We start from the raw sequence: 21,647 nt of genomic DNA, 5'->3' as shown, positions 1-21,647 counted from the left end.
CTGCTTGTTACACATGACACCAGGCCCGCTCTTTCCAATTATTATGATTTTTTTTTGAAATTTTTTTTTTGAGATAGTTCCATCTTTCAGTGCTGTGCTCCACTTCAACAGATGTCTCAGTTTTCGTGTGTGTTGGTGTTTGAAAATTACGCTCGCTGCGGCAAAAAAAAAAAAAACCCCTCGCATGGAACTTGTCAGAGCAACTCAACATGATCACAATAAAGTGCTGATTGCACTTCACATTATCTTCCCTCTGCCGGAGTCAAAGCACTAGCAGAACCCTGGAGAGGCAGCAGACTGTAAAACACCCCCCCCCCCCGCTTTGGAAAAATAATAATAATATATCCCTTCATTTTACCCTCTTGGCTTGCCTTTTGATTTCATAGATTATTTCTGGCCACTGGGTTGAAACTTGGCACAACTTCAGAAGAGTTTAATGCGGCGCATCTGAAGACACAGAGCAGGGAGTTCTGAAAGAGTCGTAGGGGCTTGGCACTGGATAGATCTTCCTCACTAGGGGACCAATCAGGAGTGTGTGGTTGGGATTGAGTGGTTTCTTGGCAGTGCCTTCTCCCAGCGCTATATGTTTATATATATCTGGCTGCCGGGCTCCTCTCCTGCCAGGAACACCACCACAGCCACCCTGAACCACACAGGGATGCCTCTCCCTCCTGACTGCCAAGGTGATGCAATTGACTGTTGTATTATTGATCACAGCGGATGTACCTGCCAACAGCAATTGCTCATGAAAGTTTCATGGGACCTTCAGAAGGAAGAATGTCTTGATCCAATTCTGGGGAGCGTTAGAGCACGTGGCTTGCATTCCAAGGACCCCAGGTTCAATCCTGACACCTCCGGGTCAGGCTGGGAGACACTATCCTCTGAAACCCAAGAGAGGCATTGCCAGTCAGGATAGATGGAGGCTTACCTGTGGCCATCAAAATGTTATTAGACTCCAACTCCCATCAGACCCAGCTAGGGTGGCCACCAAGGATTATGGAATTGTTGCCCTCAGGTTCTGCTCGTGACCTTCTCAAAAGCATATGGTTGGTACTGTGGGAACAAGGATTCCCCTTTTTATTTTTATACTTTTCAAATTTATACATTTCATTAATTTTACAATCAATTGAACATTTCAAAATTTGGCTTCCTTCCCCCTCTTTCTGCAGTTCCTTAAATTTATTTTTTAATATCTTCTGCATGTCCACATTCATTTAACTTGCTCATTTAATTATCTACTGTAAATATATACTCTTATAAAACTGCAGGTTATTACAATAATCCTGACAATGTTTTTATCGGTTTTCAATTTATCTGTAAATATTCAATAAACCGTTTCATTCTTTTATAGAAAGTTTGTTTTCTTGATTTCTTATTCTTCTGGTAAGTTTTGCCATTTCTGCACATTCCATAAGTTTTTATATCCATTCGCTGGGGTGCCCATACTTGTTTTCAAAGAGGGCCAGATTTGATTAAGTGACCTGTAACGGCTTAACACTATTTGTGATGTGTGTTTTTCCCCCGTTTTACCTGACCTGTCAAGGGTTAACCCACACTCAAGGCTGGCTGACTGAACATTCTATTAGGGGAGGAATGCTTGTGTTTAAAAGGGAGGAGCAGCCATTTGGCAGTGAGAGGGTTTGGGGGAACGGGAGCGTGTGTGGTTAATAGAAAAAGAAGGTGGTCTTATAGTTAGGATAGGTTTAGGTAAAGGTTGGAAAAGATTTATACATTGAATGTTTGACAAAGGGGAAATAACAAAAACCAAGCTTGTACACATGAAATATTTATTTGCTTCTAGTCATAAGTATTCATTATGACTAGAAGCAAATAAATATTCATCGTTTAAGTGCCAAGCAAAGAGTCATCTGTATTATTTTCTAGCAAGGTATCAGCACTTGTTTAGGTGGAGACACCACAAAGCACAAAACTTCCTACAAGAGAAGAAGGGATAGTTTGTGTCTTTGAGTCTCACTGAGGGGGCTGAATAGGAGGACAAACCTAAAGTGTCACAGTGTTGCCTCAGTGGAGAGGTAATCTTTTGCAGTGGGGGAAGTTCAGGGAGAGTGAACCCCTTTACTGTGGACAAAAGGGAAAGTCTCGTAAAGAGTCCAAAAGGTGCAAATGATACCTGGCCGCGTGTGCTGGAAGAAAAACCTCATTACTATCAAGCCCAAGGGGTAGAAGGGTTTACAGCAGGCATCCCCAAACTGCGGCCCTCCAGATGTTTTGGCCTACAACTCCCATGATCCCTAGCTAAGAGGACCAGTGGTCAGGGATGATGGGAATTGTGGTCCAAAACATCTGGTGGGCCGAAGTTTGGGGATGCCTGGTTTACAGCAAGGCGAAAGGGAGAGAGGGAGGTTAGTTTTACCTCAGGATTCCCTAGTAGCTCTTTAAGTAATATAGAGGTTGAAGTGAAAAAGATGAAAGAAAAGGATTTTGTTGCATGACCAAAATTGTTGAGCTTTTAGGATTGAAGTTAGAGCTTTTTAAAACAATTTTACCCCAAAGTTGCTGAGCTTTTTAAATTTTTTAAAAGGATTTTACCCCAGGACATATACTGCCACGGGGGCTGGATTAAATCAACTGGTGGGCCAGATTAGGCCCCCGAAACAGACTTTGGACATGCCAATGGTTTACTGGGACTTCTGCTTCTTTCCACTTTTTGGCAAGTAACATTCTTGGTGCTGTAGTAGCATACATAAATATATTTCGATACAATTTAGGTAGTTCTGTCCCTATAATTCCCAAAAGAAAAGCTTCTGTTTTTTTTTAAAAAAATAAAAGTTATTTTGAACATCCTTTTCAATTCATTATATATCATTTCCCAGTAATCTTTAACCTTGCCACAAGACCACCACATTGACCCTTGACCTCACCCAGCATGGCACTCCTCATGTTCTTACATTTCCAGACACCTCTCTCACCATCTTGGCCAACCTCCTCTGGACATTCCCTAGCTGGCCAGTGTCCCTTTTTGAAAAAAAGCATGGCACCCATAACAACAAAAGGTAGATTGTCTTCTAACCCAAGTCATGCCACTGCCCTGTAATCACCAGAGGAACTGGTATCATTGCAGTGTCACCAATCTCTAACGTGCAGAGCTATGATCAACTGTTTGGCACCGAACAATTATTGTCTTTGCGAGAGAAACATAGTACAAGATCAATGTCTCCTGTTCTTGAAATAGAAGCTTGGCTTCCCTTCTGCCTTTATGCAACAGCAGGAGAAATCATGACCCTAAGATAATGCCCTATTCCATGGACATTATCTCTGAAATTAGATTTGGCTGGTGCCAAGTAAACGTATAGCTTGGAGCTCTGAAGGGATATGCATGGCTTTCGTTCCTTCTGTGGCAGGCACACAGTAACTAGAATATGTTAGCAATAGTGGCGAGAAAATAGGACCCCTGGAATTAACAGAACTAACAGGAGAGGACAGAGTGGGCAGCCAGATATAAACATGTTTCTACTAATTCCCAGCTGGAGTTATTGGCACAGCTGCAAACTTAAACTATAGGCCTGTTGGTACAAGGGTGTTCTGTTACTTTGACACACTTCAATCAGGGAACCCAGGGTCTTGGGGGTTGAATGCTCTCTGCCCTGTCAAATTCTCCACAGCTCAAGCCCCTCACCGGCTTTTCTTCACCCCAGGTGTTTCTTCCCTGAATTCTGTCCCTGAATATGTCCCTGAATTCTGAATATGTTCCCTGAATATGTCCCTGAATTCTGATAATGCCTCTTGCTTGTCTGGGTAGATGTGGGAGTGCACCTTGTTAGGGAGTCATTAATCAAGAAACAGGGAGAAGATTCCAGAACAGTCATATATAAGTGGGACTGGCACCCTGAGCACGCACGAGCAGCTTCAGCTGGAAGTGCAGATAAAAGGAGAACTTCATTTTTTTGTGGTTTTTTGCAGATGACTGACCAGCAAATGCAAACTGCAGTCTGCAAACTGCTGCGTCATGAGTGCTGGTAGACTGTGTCTGCCTACATCATTGCTGAAGAGAAAGAGGGATTGAAACTTAAGTATGCCGTTACAGCTATTGCTATAATGATTGTAGCTCCCAGTACGTTTCCGAGCACAATTCAAAGTGTTGGTGTTGATCTTTAAAGCCCTAAATGGCCTCGGTCCTGTATACCTGAAGGAGCATCTCCACCCCCACCGTTCAGCCTGAGATCCACTGAGATCCAGCGCTGAGGGCCTTCTGGCAGTTCCCTCGCTACGAGAAGCCAGGTTACAGGGAACCAGGCAGAGGGCCTTCTCGGTAGTGGCACCCACCCTGTGGAATGCCCTCCCACCAGAGGTCAAAGAGAACAACAATTACCAGACCTTTAGAAGGCATCTCAAGGCAGCCCTGTTTAGGGAAGCTTTTAATGTTTGATGGATTTCTGTATTTTAGTATTTTGTTGGAAGATGCCCAGAGTGGCTGGAACCCGGCCAGATGGGTGGGGTATAAATAAATTATTATTATTATTATTATTATTATTATTATTATTATTATTATTATTATTGCTACTGTGATGCATTTATGACCAGTCAAGCAATAAATCCCTTGACTGAGTTGTGAGTGTTTCATCTCAAAGTGTATCTTCAGTTGCTGACCACGTCTTCCAGAAATATTGCTAAATGGACGAAAGCTTCTAACGAGGTGCCTACACATGAGTATTCTCACGCAGCAAAAGAGTGGTGGACGGTGGCCTTTAATACCGGGTACACCCAGCCAAGTGCACAAAGGTGAGATTTGCACCAGTGGCTCCGCTCACTTTTGTGCCTGATTCTGACAACCAGCTGGGAGGTGTCCCTTGGAGGGTGGCCCGGAAGAGAAAGAAAAAGAGAAAGAAAAAGTTTCCCTTGGGCTGAAAAAATGCCACCCCTGCTTTAATGTCAGACTTCCGTGTGAGAAAGAATCTTGTGCATTGGAACCAGTTTCCCAAAAGACTGGGCTTTTTCCTGATCAGGAAAGTGGTAGGATAATGCAACAAAGAGTGTGGGGGGTAGCAATGCTTTGGTGCCAGGCCATCTAACCCCCCCGGAAAGAAATCAAGATGAATGCTCAAGAAGGAGATTCCCTGAAAAAAAATATGTATCAGGGTTAATGCTCAGTAAGCAGATGGTTTGTAAGCCCCCCAAGTTGACTCAAAAGGAGCAAGCAGCAGTTCTTTCTGGAGCAAAAGTACATAGCCAAACATAGGAAGTTTCACCATAGCAGATCAGATTATTTGCCCATGTCATGTGTCCTGAAGCATTGTCAGGCTCCAGGATGGAGTGGCAGGCTGAGATGGACAAGGAGGGGCAACAGGAGGATGACAGGAGGCTGAGAACAGGGGCTTGAGCAGGTGGGTACTTTTCTCTGCCAGGCTATAGCAGGAAGTCTGGAATTAGGACTCCAATCACCCTTCTTCCCTCGCACGGAGAGGAGGAGAGCAATGAAATATTGCAATGGAAGCTGGGGAGGGCATCAACCCACCGCTATGGCAGAGGAACCAGGAGTGGGCACAATCTAATCACCTGGTGGGGTCCCCATCACTGGGAACAGACCCATTCTCCCTGATGCAGTGATCACCTGCATGCTTGGCAGTTTTGCAAGGCACACAAAGCTGAGCATGCCGACCTGTTGGGACAACCCTATTGCTTCTGCGCAGTTCTCAACCCCTTGCCCTGATCTTGGACTCTAAGCTGGAACTGCTGCTGCTGGCCTGATCAGTCTCATGTTTCACGTCACTCAGCTGCTGAGCCTTTACCTCTACTCTCCCTCAAGAAGCATCTCTTTCTTACTCTCAAGTAAGAGTAAGTCTGGGTTGGAGTCAGGGCAGTCCAGCATTGTCTCCTCTGATCAGCAGTGGCTTTTCAGAGGCCCTGCTCTCTGATTTTGTAATAGGAGGTTCCGAAGATTGTACCTGAGTATACCTACCAAAACATCCAAAACATGCGCTCTAGCCTTGAGCTATGTCTTTCCTAAGGGGGAGGTTAGCACCTCTAGAATTTTGGCACTGTCTGCGATTGCCTAGCTTGCTGGACTCACCCTGCTACATTCTTCCCATGGGCTCCTCTTCTGTGCACACACATGCCCATCACTAGGGGGATTTTTACGAGGCCATCTCATCTGGTATGCACTTGTCACATCCATAACTAGAGATACGCAGCGACAGGCATCTTCCCTCTAATGGAGATCTGATGTTCTCTTTTGCAGTACTGCTCGATGGGCTTATATAATTCCATAAAATCAAAATGATTTTATATTATTAACTAGATGGGCCTTCGACAGGCTGCTTTAACTATGGATAAGTGAAAAGGAGATGCAGTGGGGGGAGGGGAGGGAAGTGTGAAGAGAGAGGAAAGGTTGGGGGGCGGAAGCAAAAGAGGAAGGGAAAAAGAAAAACATAAGAATGTAAGAAGAGCTCTGCTGGATCAGGTCCCTGGTCCATCTAGTCCAGCATCCTGTTTGACCAGATGCTTGTGGGAAGCCTGCAAGCTGGGCATGAGCAAAGCAGTAGCCAGGCTACCTGCAAATTAGGGCTCATCCACAGTTACATTTTGCCCCTGGCTTTCTAGGCACAAGTCCACTCTTTAAAGCTTCATGTCTGACCATTTTTTTCCCTCCACAACTTTCCCTGGGAAAACCTGCTCTTTAATGCTGAATCAGAACAAACAGCAATTTAGATTTTCTGCAGATTGCCGTTTGCTCGGGTTTTTCGCTGGGAAAGTGCTGGAGAAATGGAAAAAGAAAAGAAAAAGTGCTCGGGCATAGATATTTAAAAGGGCAGACATGTGCCTTGAAAGTGTGAGGCAAAATGAAGTCTTGATGATCCCAAAGATTCAGAGGCACAATGCCTGACAGTGGTGGTAGAAACTGCATGATATACATTGTTGGACGGAGAAAAACCCAATCCATCTGCCTGCTCCTGATGAATGGCCCATGAATGAAAATTGTCCTCGGTAGTCAGATCTCCTAATTTCTGCAACAATTTGCATATTCTTTTTTTAAAAAGGCTGCCTGAAAATTCACCAGCATTTAGTGTGAATTATGTCTATTAAACACATTTTTTTGGGGGGGGGGGTCAAGTATGTTTAACACACACATTTTCACAAAGCAATTGCCCTTAATATAGTGTATTTTGGGATGCTGTTTTCCACTAATGTCTGCATTCCCACGCACATTTTCCTTGAAATATAATGCATTTTTGTATACATGACCTGGCTGGAGAACTGCATTGCAAAATTTGGAGAAGGGTGAATTTCAAAAGAAGCCTGTATTTCAGTTCGTGTCTTGTTTCAGAAAGTGAAATTAGGAATGTTCACCTTTAAATGCAAACTGAATGCAGTTTCCTCCCCATCCCTAAAACTGCATGTTGATGGACACAGAGGAACCCAAACTCTGTGCTTGCTCCCTACAAAAGGTCACTGAGTGAAATCCATCCCCTCCAGCCGCTTGAATCATGCTGGATTTTAGGCTGCTATCCAATGTGAGAACTTGCTCTTAAGTATTAGCTGTGATTACTATCCATAGTGTCAGATCCAGCCCAGCAGTGCCAACAAGACGGGAGTTTTTTGACATCAATTACTGTGGCTCTGTCTCCTCTCTGGGTTTCACAGCAGCCCACAGAGCAGATTTCCAAGAAGTAGAGATTTGAATTGCCAGATGTTATGTAAAGCAGCACATTTCAAGGCAAGATGCCGAGTTGAATGACTGGCTCCCTTGCTCCAGAAGAAAGCAGTGGGCTTCAGTATATCGAAAAACATGATCATGTACAGGCAAGCCAGGCTCCTGGAACAGTTCGTGGAAGGCCAGAGATTCTGCTGTTTGTAATAAAAGACAATGTCTTTGGGGCTTTCTACAGAAATGCACACTTGGGGAGGCTGATGTTGCAATCCAAGGGGTCTGGGAGCATTGCTGATGAACGTCACCTCAGCAGATAACTGACTTCTCCTGAGATTTACTTCTGCACAGAAGAACACCTCATTTATTTTAAATTTTGGTATCTCGGTTGCAGTGTACAGAAATGGAGAGTTTGGGGAATGGGGTGGGGTGAGGAGTCAGAAACGGACATTCCAAATTCAGAAATTCCCGAGCCATTGGGAGTTGAGCTCAGTCCCACTCTGAATTTTACCCCAGCTCAAAATAGCTCAGTGCTAGCCTTCTTGCCAACCCATTTTCCACCTTCTCCTTTACCCATCCTTTCCTAAAAGCACTGGGCCACGGTTGTGGGTGGTGGAGGGATGGGTTGAAGGATAATGGGTGCTGTGACTCAAGTTGAGTGCTGCTTCTAAGGTACAGGTCACCAGCCTTTTTGGGTCCATGACGACATTTGCAAACTGGAAAAATCATCATGAGCACAACACATGAGCGTGCACACACACACACACACACACTCCTCCCACCAGCAATGAGGTGCAAAAGAAGTGTTTTTGCTTTTCTTTCAAGTTGAATTGGGGAGGAGGCTGATTTTCCTGCAGAGTGAAGCTGGGAAGGGAAGAGTTAATATTCCCTGCCCAGCTGAAGTCTCCCAGAAGATCCAATAGCCACTACATCAGCCATGCTAGAGAAGAACCTTTTGTTGGAGCCTAATTGTAGTGGGGGAGAGACCAATATTTGTCAGGAGACCTAGTTGCTGGGAAGGGAAGAGTTAACCAAACATTGCTCTTTTCCATTGCAATTGGGATTTTTTAAAAGCATTCTGATGACTACTGTTTCAATTAAAATGGCTGAAGTTGCTCTTTCTAAGAAACAAAACAAAATGAAAAGCAAAACAAAACCTTATTGCCTTTCAATTTCTCTTGAGTTTTGTATTTAAATTGAAACTCTGCATGGGAGATGTTCTCGACATACTGCCTTGAGAGGAACGTAAATATGATCAAGCAATTAAGCCCATCAGTTTATAGGAATGATGCTGAACTGGTTGGCTATTTCTGAAGCGACGGCTGTCTCCTTCGGAAGCCACAATCCCTGGCACTTCCCCCTTAAATCAAGTGTGGCCATGCTTGGTGGGACTGATGGGATTTGTAGTCCTGCAGGGGCCAGAGGTTCCTCACATCTGCCTTAGATGGCGGAATTGAAGGGTATGGCTTTAATCACCAGGGACTGGCATAGGAAACCAAGGAGCTGTTCTAGGTGCTGAAATTCTATAGGGCTGGAAGGAGGAAACCATCTATTGCCTGTCTAATGCAGGAGCTTGAAGCTATGGTTATTGGTGTAAATCAGGCATAGGCAAACTCGGCCCTCCAGATGTTTTGAGACTATAATTCCCATCATCCCTGACCACTGGTCCTGTTAGCTAGGGATGATGGGAGTTGTAGTCCCAAAACATCCGGAGGGCCGAGTTTGCCTATGCCTGGTGTAAATCATATTATGCCTACACTATAATGCCCGGACGGAGCTTTCTTTTTACATTGGAGTTGGCTGATAACTGATGGTTGACTAGTCCCTTTCTTCTTAAATAAGTGCACAATCAATCCTAATATGGACACTGTGCTGGAACAGGGAGGAATCACTGCTGGACTCAAGAGACCCCTGTCCTTCCATTCCTCCCCTGGTAATTGCAGGGACTGGGGCATCTGTGTGGATCTTCTGCATGGGATCTCAGGCTCCCTTTGACCTGGTGCAAATGGAACTTGAGGCTTGAGAGAGATGGAATGGTGATGCTACAGAAGATGGATGAGCATGTGCCTCACAAGGCCTGTAGTGACCCAACACACAGAAGAGGGTTGTGGGTGGGGAGCATGTCTCTCTTGCAGGAGTGGGGAATCTGTGCCCCTCTAGACCTTGTTGAACTACAACTCCCATCAGCCTCAGCTAGTATGGCCAATGGATAATGGGATGTACAGAGGCAGATTTAGGGGAGTGCGACTGGTTTGGTTGCACTGGGCATTGGACCTTGGGAGCGCCATGGGGGTGCCATAACTATGCTGTAGAAAAGAAGGCAAGAGGTGGGGGTGCTGAATTTTCACATCACACAGGGCACCACTAAAATTCAAGGTACAGCTTTGTATTAATTTTAAAATGTTATTTGCCATCTCACAGAAACATTTTCCTGGACTGGTTCTCCCTCTGAGGCATAAAGCACTAACTGAGTCTGTATTAAAGCCTAGAATGAATTTAATCGACTGGGGTGTGATTGACATTATCTGATTATTATTATTATTTAAGTCCACCTTGATGAACTGCAATGCAGCAGAGGTGTATGTGTGAGAGAGTGGCCTTGCGTAGCCACAAGACAACCAAGGCAGAGGGCTGATCTGGCAACCTGCTGCTTCCATGGTCATTGATGGCCAAAACAAATTTGCTAAAGGAAAACTACAGCATCTAGCGAACAACTGAATGAGGCAGTTTTGTTGCACAATTCTTAATGGCCTCAAACATTTGGTGAGCTGCCTTGAACTGAGTGTCTGCAGCCTCCTCCAGCCAGGCACTGATGGGAATTGTGTGCTTGAAGAACAGAAACGGAAGCAAATTTATAATATATGATATCCACTTTGACCTCTGTGCAAGGCAATTGCCTCCATAGCAGGGGAGATCTAATTAGAGTCATACGTTGGTAGATACCAATCTTTCCTGCCCCTCTTGCAAGTGTGGAGCTATCTATTACTCAGTGGGTACTCTAGTTCTGAGCAGCTGCTGTTTTTGTATTTTGTCTTAGTTTCTGCTTCATTATTGTGATCAGGCCTGTCTCTGTGCTGAAGGGTCCTTGTCCCCTGCAGATGGCATTGCATGTGGGTGTAGCACTCCTCCTGGCACCCTCTCCTGTCATTGGAAATCAACAACCCTGCCCTTGAGAGTGGCCTAACACAGGGTTCAAGGATCAGACTTCGTTTCAGACTGCTGCACCATGCAACACAACCCTACACATGTCTACTCAGAAGAAAGTTCAAATGAGTTTAATGAGACTTAGGACTCAGCTACATTCATAAAGATAGTGCTTTATACACAGGATTTCCCTGTATGAAGTTTACATGCGTTTAACTCAATCACTTTTTTGACATGTCTAGATTCAGTCTTATATGTATATGTCCGTAAACAGACCCCTGTGTTGCAATATAGACAAGCTGAACAAAGTAACACAACATGATGGCCAATAACAATGGTGCTAAACACTATTTATAGACTAATACAAATGATCAGAAATTGCAACCAAAGTCTCTAAATCTTCTTCACCAGTCGCAGTAGAATAATGCAAAAGTTCGATATATACATACTCTGTCACCAAATATCGTCGGAACAGAGTTTCCGGATAACCAATCTGTTTCGTTCAATGCTTCATCAGCCATTCTTGATCAATTCTTCATCACCCAGACTTGTAAAAATTGATATGAGAAGCGTGCAGTTCAATTTCTTAACAAGCCAATCTTACATGTAAGGAAATATAAACGCTGTAGAAAATATGCTCTGGATCAGTGCTCCAGAGACTCTAAATCTTCTTCATCAGGGACTATAGTGTTTAGTGCCATTGTTAGTGGCCATCACATTGTGTTATTTTGTTCAGCTTATATGTATATGTAGCTTTACAACACAATCTTATGATACAGGGCTGCCTTCAGATGTCTTCTAAAAGTTGTATAGTTCTTTATCTCCTTGACACCTGATGGGAGGGCATTCGACAGGGAGAACACCTCTGCTGAGAAGGCCCTCTGCCTAATAATAATAATAATAATAATAATAATAATAATAATAATAATAATAATAAATTATTTATACCCCACCCATCTGGCTGGGCTTCCCCAGCCACTCTGTGCGGCTTCCAACAAAATATTAAAATACAGTGGTGCCTCGTAAGACGAATTTAATTCGTTCTGCGAGTCAATTCGCTTTGCGAAAAATTCGTCTTGCAAATCGCGGTTTCCCATTGAAATGTATTGAAATTTCTTTTTTTGCCCATAGGAACGCATTAATTAAATTTCAGTGCATTCCTATGGGAAACTGCGATTCGCAAGATGAATTTGTCGCAAAACGAATTCGTCTTGCGAGTTACCCATAGAATTGCAAGACGCATTCGTCTTGCGAAAAATTGGTCTTGCAGGGCATCCGTCTTGCGAGGTACCACTGTACAGTAATCCATCAAACATTAAAAGCACCCTGTAACTTCACTTCTCGCAGGTAGGTAGCTGTGTTGGTCTGACACAGTCAAAAAAAAAAATCCTTCCAGTAGCACCTTAGAGACCAACTAAGTTTGTCATAGGTATGAGCTTTCGTGTGCATGCACACTGCCAGAAGGCCCTTGGAGGTGAACCTCAGTGTCCAGGCTGAATGATGGGTGTGGAGACGCTTCATTAAATCATAAGGTGAAATACAATGGATGGATGCAACTCTGATGCAACCAATGCCATATTTTTGTTGCTTGAACTAAAGCTCTTTTCTGAAAGAGATGCTTTCGTAAGGCTCACCCCTTCCAGTACTTTCCTTGAGAAAAGTATCCTGCAATAACATGGTCCTGCATTTTATTTACTGAGAACAGGTCTCAGTGTATCCAAACTATAGACCTGCAATGGAAAAAGACATCTCGGCCCATCATCACCTTTATAGGAAATTGAGAGGACAGGCAGCTGAAAACTGAATTATACGGAGGTCTTAGCTGTACAAAAATAAATAAATGGTACAGCTAAAAATGGCATGGGCATATGAAATTGCCCTGGGAGTGGTGATGGAAATATGTCCCTATCACTGGCTGTTAGTAAGGATTATTGCTCATGAGTTTCCTATGGGAGGAAGCATGGGATAAAAATTCAATGAACAGCAACAGCTACTTCCAGGTTCAGAGGCAACAGGCAGCATTTGACAAACAAGTTGCACTAGGAATATCCCTAGCACAATTGGATCCACCCCCTCCCATTCTCTTGCCCCTGCACTGCCCCTAAATCTGCTCCAGAGGATTGTGGGAAATGCCAGAGTAGATTTAGGGGTGCTTGGGAAGAGGAGATGGGGGAAGCATTCCATTGCTCATGGAGAAAGCCTTGTGCCAACAGAATGCTCACTTTAAAGGTAAAGGGACCCCTGACCATTAGGTCCAGTCGTGACCGACTCTGGGGTTGCGCGCTCATCTCGCATTATTGCCCGAGGGAGCCGGCATATAGCTTCCAGGTCATGTGGCCAGCATGAGAAAGCCGCTTCTGGCAAACCAGAGCAGCACATGGAAACGCAGTTTACCTTCCCGCTGTAGCGGTTCCTATTTATCTACTTGCATTTTGACGTGCTTTCGAACTGCTAGGTTGGCAGGAGCTGGGACCGAGCAATGGGAGCTCACCCCGTCACAGGGATTCGAACTGCCGACCTTCTGATCAGCAAGCCCTAGGCTCAGTGGTTTAACCACAGTGCCACCTGGGTCCCAATGCTCACCTTAGTACTCCCCTAAATAAAACCCCCCGTATATTTGAACACCAGTTTTTGGAGGGCAACACTGTTTGCAGACTTCCCATAACTATTTGGCCGGCCCCCGTGATGTGATCCAACAAGGCTCTTCAAATGTTCTTATGTCAGGTGGTTGTGGAGCTTTTCGTTTCCTTGTTTTAAAAAATCTCTGTTTTATACAACTTTTGAGAGCTACATCCAATGATATATTATACATAATTCTGCCTTGAGTGCATGGATGTTAAATCTTGTTTTATACACTACTTTATATTAATATTGTATATTATGTATGGTACAACTTTTTTTTATCCTGCATTTCTTGCTTCTGTTTGCAAACAGCTGCAACTCTCTGACCCAGATTTCCATCTCCTTTCAAGGCTTTTAAACACAATGAAAAAAAGGTACAGCAAGTTAATTTTTCTCATGGATGGAATATATCTTTATATCTATATATGAATCTTTCCCCTCTTTCTTTGATAAACTTCACTTTCTGAAAACTTTTAACATCACCGGCATCCTGGATTATTTTTTTTTAGCAGAGAGGCAAGGCAACAGTTAATGAGATTGTCCTTTAGCTTCCGATGTCAGCAAACATTTGAGATTTTCATTGCATGCTTGGTTCAGTTTTCATTCTTTTCCAGTCAAATTTAGCAGCTGAAACTGCAGAGGCCTGGGCAAAATTGACTTTATGTATTCAAGACGTGTCAAGAAGAAGAGGCTAAAAGGTGGTGGCAGTGGAGTGAAAAAGTCAGCTTTATTTATTTTGCTGAATGGTAAACATATTTTATTTATGCATTCAGAGAGCTGCTTGCCTGAGATTCTCCACCCCCCACCCCCCACTACAAGCTCAGGCCTCAGCTGGGCTGACACCATGCACCAAACAGACTCTTATGTTTGGCTTATTTCCCCAAGAATGAAGCACTCTCAGAATTGACGGGAATGCACAAACACACACATATTCAAGACGCCTCTTGAATTAATGGGATGTGACAGGGATTAATCAATTAATAAGTATGATTAATTGATTATAAAGGCCTGAACTCGGGTTAAAACCTGCCCTCTTATTAATGGATAGCAAGAGAATTCCATGGAACTCTTTGAGCATATCCATACTACAGAGTTGCAAGAACTAACTGTGTATATGTTCTCTCCACACCAGTAAAAATAATAGAATCATAGAATCATAGAGTTGGAAGAGACCACAAGGGCCATCCAGTCCAACCCCCTGCCAAGCAGGAAACACCATCAAAGCATTCCTGACAGATTGCTGTCAAGCCTCTGCTTAAAGACCTCCAAAGAAGGAGACTCCACCACACTCCTTCGTAGCAAATTCCACTGTCAAACAGCTCTTACTGTCAGGAAGTTCTTCCTAATGTTTAGGTGGAATCTTCTTTCTTGTAGCTTGAATCCATTGCTCCATGTCTGCTTCTCTGGAGCAGCAGAAAACAACCTTTCTCCCTCCTCTATATGACATCCTTTTATATATTTGAACATGGCTATCATATCACCCCTTAACCTTCTCTTCTCCAGGCTCTCTAAGCCGTGCCTCATAAGGCATTGTTTCCAGGCCTTTGACCATTTTGGTTGCCCTCTTCTGGACAAGCATCCTTCTTGAACTGTGGTGCCAGAACTGGACACAGTACTCCAGGTGAGGTCTGACCAGAGCAGAATACAGTGGTACTAATACTTCCCTCGATCTAGATGCTATACTCCTATTGATGCAGCCCAGAATTGCATTGGCTTTTTTAGCTGCTGCATCACACTGCTGACTCATGTCAAGTTTGTGGTCTACCAAGACTCCTAGATCCTTTTCACATGTACTGCTCTCAAGCCAGGTGTCACCCATCCTGTATTTGTGCCTTTCATTTTTTTTGCCCAAGTGTAGTACTTTACATTTCTCCTTGTTAAAATTCAATCTTGTTTGCTTTGGCCCAGTTGTCTAATCTGTTAAGGTCATTTTGAAGTGTGATCCTGTCATCTGGGGTATTAGCCACCCCTCCCAATTTGGTGTCATCTGCAAACTTGCTCAGGATGCTCTCAAGCCCATCATCCAAGTCATTGATAAAGATATTGAATAAGACTGGGCCCAAGACAGAACCCTGTGGCACCCCACTAGTCACTTCTCTCCAGGGTGAAGAGGAGCCATTGATGAGCACCCTTTGGGTTCGGTCAGTCAGCCAGTTACAAATTTTCAGCCAGTTACAGACTGAAAAGAACTTTCAGTCTGAGCAAAACCATGTGACAACAGCCCTAAGTATATTCCTATACACCATTTTATGAATGTCTTGCTCTTTTTTAAAAAAGAAAACAGAAAAAGCAACACTAGCTGGAAGTGTGCACTGATGTGCAATTTTTACCAGATCATTTTAATAAAGGATAGTGCATCTTTTAAAGGGCATCTTTTTGGTGGAATGGCATGCCATTTTGTGGAGTTGAATTATTCTGCTGACTAGGAAGAGTCCCATAAATTTCCAAACACAGCACTCATTCATCGCCCATTTATAATTGCTAAAAATGATTGGTCTCCTCTTAGGAAGATCCTATATTATGAACATCCCTTAGAAAGCAGCTGCCTTTGATGTGCGCTTCAAAGGGAGGCCATGCCACAGTCTTGCTCACTTTGCAGGCAGTCGTGGGCCTACATTACAAATGCTTTCCATTAATCCCACATGCCATATTTTAAAAGATGCCGAAATTAACTGCTCATCTCTTTTCCTCCATTAGGTAGGGGAATAATCTGGCAAAATGGTTGCTAATGAGGCCTCTGAGCTGTGTGCAATATGAAAAAGCATTTCACTGAAATTAGGTTTCTCAAAGTAGCTTATTTATAATTAGTTGATTTCCTCTGTTTCGGAAAAACAACAACAACAACACGTCACCCAAGTTGATCATTATGTCTCCGTTAACTAATTATTATTATTATTATTTTATATATTGCCATCAGTGTACATAGCATTGTACACAGAAACATCGACAAAAGGCCAAGTGTCTGCTGGAAGTGTCTAGGTCAGGGTTTCCTAAAATTGGGTCTCCAGCTGTTGTTCCACTACAACTCCCTTCATCCTTAACTAGCAGGACCGGTGGTCAAGGATGATGGGAATTGTAGTCTAAAACAGCTGGAGACCCAAGTTTTGGAAACACTGATCTAGACTGGGCAACACAGGAACTTAGAAAGTTGTTTTATATTGAGTCAGACCCACTGATCTGTCTAACTCAGAAATGATGATGATAATGATATTATTGTTATTATTATTATTATTAATAATAATAAAATTAGCTTTATATCCCATGTTGATTAATTTCAGTGGGTCTACTCTCAGTAAAACCTACTTGCCTGCCACCCCTTGAATTAAAATTCATCATGGAACTTTGGTTAGCAGAAAGAGGTTAGATTAATCAAAGTTTGCCTTCTTTCTTTCCTGATGACACTTAGCTTGTGGTTTTCATTACTTTTTAATGATTAGAGCTTGATATACTAAACTATTAATATGCATTTTAAAATATATCAGATGGACACTATGGGAAAAAACTCCAAAGGTTTGCATTAAAAATGTAGCCTGCTGGGCTTGCAAGATTTTTTCTGCATCTGTTTGCAGCCTATAAAGTTGGGCATTTGGTATATATGAGGAAAGGATGGTAGCCCTTGCCCACTCCAATTTGTCTGATGTATTTCATCAATTTGAAGAGGTAGGTATGAAGCTAAAGTGGGCTAGCTAATTTTCCTGTTGTGTCATGCTAATCCAATCCATACTTCCATTATAATGAAGCAACTATTTCCCAAATATCAAAGGAAGACACAGCAAGGAGTGCTTGTTTTCTGTGCCAGGATAAACATTGGTCAAAATCTGCAGCCAGAGAACTCAAATTAAGTAGGACATACTGCTAAAATAAAATAAAATAAATAATGGGAGCTGGAAAATGGCAGCACGACCAATAGGGAAGCTATTTGTGTTCTTTCAAATATTCTGCCATTTTCAGCTTTTCAGAACCTTTCATTCTCTTTACACTGGAGATAAGCTTTTGAGGTTCATGTGACGATTTGGGCTGCATACACACTAAACCTTTCAAGCACACTTTCTCCCACCCCAAAGAATTCTGGAGACTAGTTTGTTAAGGGTTGGTGGGAACTGTAATGCTGTGAGTGGTAAACGATAGAATTCTTTTGAGGGAAGAAAGAATCTTCTCTGCATGTACTTTCAAAGTATAGTGTGTTCACACTGTAAGACCAATGTTTATTTAATTTCCTGTATTTTAATTAATTTTCTTCTGGACACACTTGTTGAACTGCTAATCACTCCAGGCTTTTGCAGATTATTAAAGCTCCAAGATTTGCCCCAACACCCTTCCACTAATGTCCAATCCATTGTTAGTAACAAGAATCCATTGTTAGTAACATGAATTTTGGTTGCCCTCTTCTGGACACGTTCCAGCTTGTCAGTATCCTTCTTGAACTGTCCAGTTCTGGGCACCACAGTTCAAGAAGGATACTGACAAGCTAGAACGTGCCCAGAAGAGGGCAACCAAAATGGTCAAAGGCCTGGAAACGATGCCTTATGAGGAACAATATGGAGGAGGGAGAAAGATTGTTTTCTGCTGCTCCAGAGAAGCGGACACGGAGCAATGGATTCAAACTTCAAGAAAGAAGATTCCACCTAAACATTAGGAAGAACTTCCTGACAGTAAGAGCTGTTCAACAGTGGAATTTGCTGCCAAGGAGTGTGGTGGAGTCTCCTTCTTTGGAGGTCTTTAAGCAGAGGCTTGACAGGCATATGTCAAGAATGCTTTGATGGTGTTTCCTGCTTGGCAGGGGGTTGGACTGGATGGCCCTTGTGGTCTCTTCCAACTCTATGATTCTATGATTCTATGATTCTATGTCCCGTCCCCAAACAGGAATGGAAAAAGGGGGAAAGGAGGCCCAGACAAGCTGCTATTCACAATTTGAGTTGGTGTTTTTTGTTTGTTTTTAAAATAAGTGCACAAATGCTGATTTGGCACGTCGGGGAGAGATGAGAGGGCATAGTCAGCAAGGGTCTTTTTAGACAATCCAGTACTATTTTCCTGCTTATGTGATTATCTCTGAGTATGGAAAATGGTCCTGAGACACTTGCAGCTGTTACCTGTGTTCTATCTTTACATCTACTTCCTCATCCTTTTTGGACTTGGGCTCGTTTCAGCCAGTTCGAGAAGCAACAGCGAAATACTTTTGCTGGCAGAGAGCAGCCCAGAGCACTTGTCAACAACCTTGACAATGCAGAACGCTTTAAGTGAAAAAAGGCCTATGACAATCAAAAGGTTAATGCGGACAGGAAAGATAACAGATCGCTTCAGACTTCTTATGAGATATGCTCCACTGACTGATGTTGTCTGCTAAGAGGTGTTCGTACGGCAAACACAGAGTGAATGAAAATGCAGCAACATTGGGCAGAGCACAAATGGTACAAGGGAGGAAGGTTGTGTGAGCAGGATTTATGCCAGCAGTGAAAATGAGAAATGTGTCTTGGAAGAAAAAGTCTGCTCAAGTCAGTACTCTCTCAAGGGAAGTAATAGTACCACTGTATTCTGCTCTGGTCAGACCTCACCTGGAGTACTGTGTCCAGTTCTGGGCACCACAGTTCAAGAAGGATACTGACAAGCTGGAATGTGTCCAGAGGAGGGCACCCAAAATGGTCAAAGGCCTGGAAACAGTGCCTTAAGAGGAACGGCTTAGGGAGCTGGGTATATTTAGCTTGGAGAAGAGAAGGTTAAGGGGTGATATGATAGCCATGTTCAAATATATTAAAGGATGTCATATAGAGGAGGGAGAAAGGTTGTTTTCTGCTGCTCCAGAGAAGCGGACACGGAGCAATGGATTCAAGCTACAAGAAAGAAGATTCCACCTAAACATTAGGAAGAACTTCCTGACAGTAAGAGCTGTTCGGCAGTGGAATTTGCTACCAAGGAGTGTGGTGGAGTCTCCTTCTTTGGAGGTCTTTAAGCAGAGGCTTAACAGGCATATGTCAAGAATGCTTTGATGGTGTTTCCTGCTTGGCAGGGGGTTGGACTGGATGGCCCTTGTGGTCTCTTCCAACTCTATGATTCTATGATTTTTACTGGTGTGGAGAGAACATATACACAGTTATTTCTTGCAACTCTGTAGTATGGATATGCTCAAAGAGTTCCATGGAATTCACTTGCTATCCATTAATAAGAGGGCAGGTTTTAACCCGAGTTCAGGCCTTTATAATCAATTCTATGATTCTCTCAGTCATTACAATGTCAAGGAAGAGAATCCCTATGGGGAGCCTGAAAATGTCTTCTGTAGATTTCTTGGGAGCTGAATATTTGAATGGATGCAGTATGAATCATATGGAATCTACACTTTCTCCTCTTCTGATTAGTTAGTGAGAGCATCATAAGCACCCTGCTGTATCAGACCACAGACCTTTCTAGTCCAGCATCCAGTTGCCCACCATGGTCAACCAGATGTGTTTGGAAGCAGGACATATGAGCATAAGAGCCCTCTTCCACTTGTCTTCCTCAGCAACTGGTATTCAGCCACTGGAGGCAATATAGTCCTCATAACTAGTAGCCATTGAAAGCCTTCTCCATGAATTTGTCTAATCCAAGTTGGGTAGCAAGTTGACCAACCCAACAGCCTGTGATTGTAACTCAGCCATCCAGGTCTTGTCTGCCCTGAACGTGGACCCAACTATGATGGTTAAAACTGTTGACTGACTGAAGAATATAAATGGGCGAATCACCTGCCCCTACCACCAACTGATTAGGTGACTCTGCTTATATAAATGACATATAGCCAAAACCTCAAGACAGATACATTTCCGAATGACTGAAGGACAAAATAATGGCAAGCAGGGACCTGCCCTCTTGCAAGCTGCAAAGCACTATACATATGGTAAGTCTATATTAATCAAGAACTAGATAAAGAAAAAAGTTAATTAGCTGTTGGCTAATTACACCACCCATGGTCTTTTAAACTGTGTGTTCTTGTTCTTGTTTGTTACTATGTTATGTATTTTTTTGCTTTTCTGTTGTGAACCACCCTGTGATCCTCGGATGAAGGGCAGTATAGAAACAACAACAACAACAACAACAACAACAACAACAACAACTCTTAATGGGTTATCGTAGTCCATGTTCCACCATGCGAAATCATTGTAGCTGCAGAGATCCTGCGATTCCTATCCCATTTATGTCAGTGTCCGTAGAGACCCAACAGGATTGTAAAACATTTCTCATCTAGGCATCAGCGAGAGGACAAAGACAGCATTAATGGGTCCTCAGCAGTGGGGAGTAATGTACATTTCATGTCAGCCTCTTGTCCTGGATCTCCTGGGTTGAGGTTGCCACTGCGCTGAAATGATATTTGGTTTTTGCATGATGGATATTTCTTCTTGACTGCATGTATCTTACAAGGACACATCATGTAATGTCAAGAGAAGCCACTTTGATGATGTGCTCAGAAGCTAAATATTTAATATGGCTCTATATTTATTCTGTGGTGCATTTCAATCTTTAATTTGAAATATACTCAGATACATGAGATATATATCTATATTACCTTTTATATTGTTTCATGCCTGTGAAGTGACGGAAAGTCATTTTACGTGGCCTGCTTCTTGAGATTTTACATCCCTTTGCCATAATGTACAGGTTGAGAAGGTAGTAAGCAAGCATGCAGGATGGCAATTAATGGCATACTGTGATCCTGCATAGGATTGGGCTTATCAGTATCCTTCAGTGCATGAATGGAACAAGAGATGGTCAGCATCTTGAGGTTGCACAGACCCGTGCTCCTACTGCTCACCCTTTCTTTCTCCTACTGTGGCAGATTCCTTCATTTTCTTCACATGGCAATGGTGCCCACCTGACAGGTGCCAGAACTGAGTTCCAGCAAGTTCCGGCTGGAAAAAAAGCCCTGCTCTATAGAAACCCAGTGGGAAGAAGTCAACTTCATGTTGTTCTGATTGCTTCATCATCAGCACAAGTGCTCCAGATTGCCAGATGGAACAATCCTTCCTTTGCACCCCCCGAATGCTGTTATTGGGGTTCTCCTGACCCCTTCAGAGCCATTTTTTGGGGGGTGCAAGGAGATGGGAGGAAAAATCTCCATTATGCAAGTGGAAATCCTTTGCATAGAGCTTGTGCTGATGGGGACTTGTTAGGTGAATCCTGCCCAGCACCTCCAACTCCCAACCTATGGAGAGGACCCAAGGGGATAGCATAGTGTATGGCATCCGAAGCCACTGGGAGATTGAGTAAATGTCAGGAACGTGCCCCCCCGCCCAGAGCACAGGGGATGAGTTAG

Source organism: Zootoca vivipara, chromosome 7 (genome assembly GCF_965207765.1).
Source record: "Zootoca vivipara chromosome 7, rZooViv2.hap1.1, whole genome shotgun sequence".
Lineage (NCBI taxonomy): Eukaryota > Metazoa > Chordata > Lepidosauria > Squamata > Lacertidae > Zootoca > Zootoca vivipara.
The sequence above is the reverse complement of the archived record's forward strand: the minus strand, read 5'-3'. Positions refer to the sequence as shown.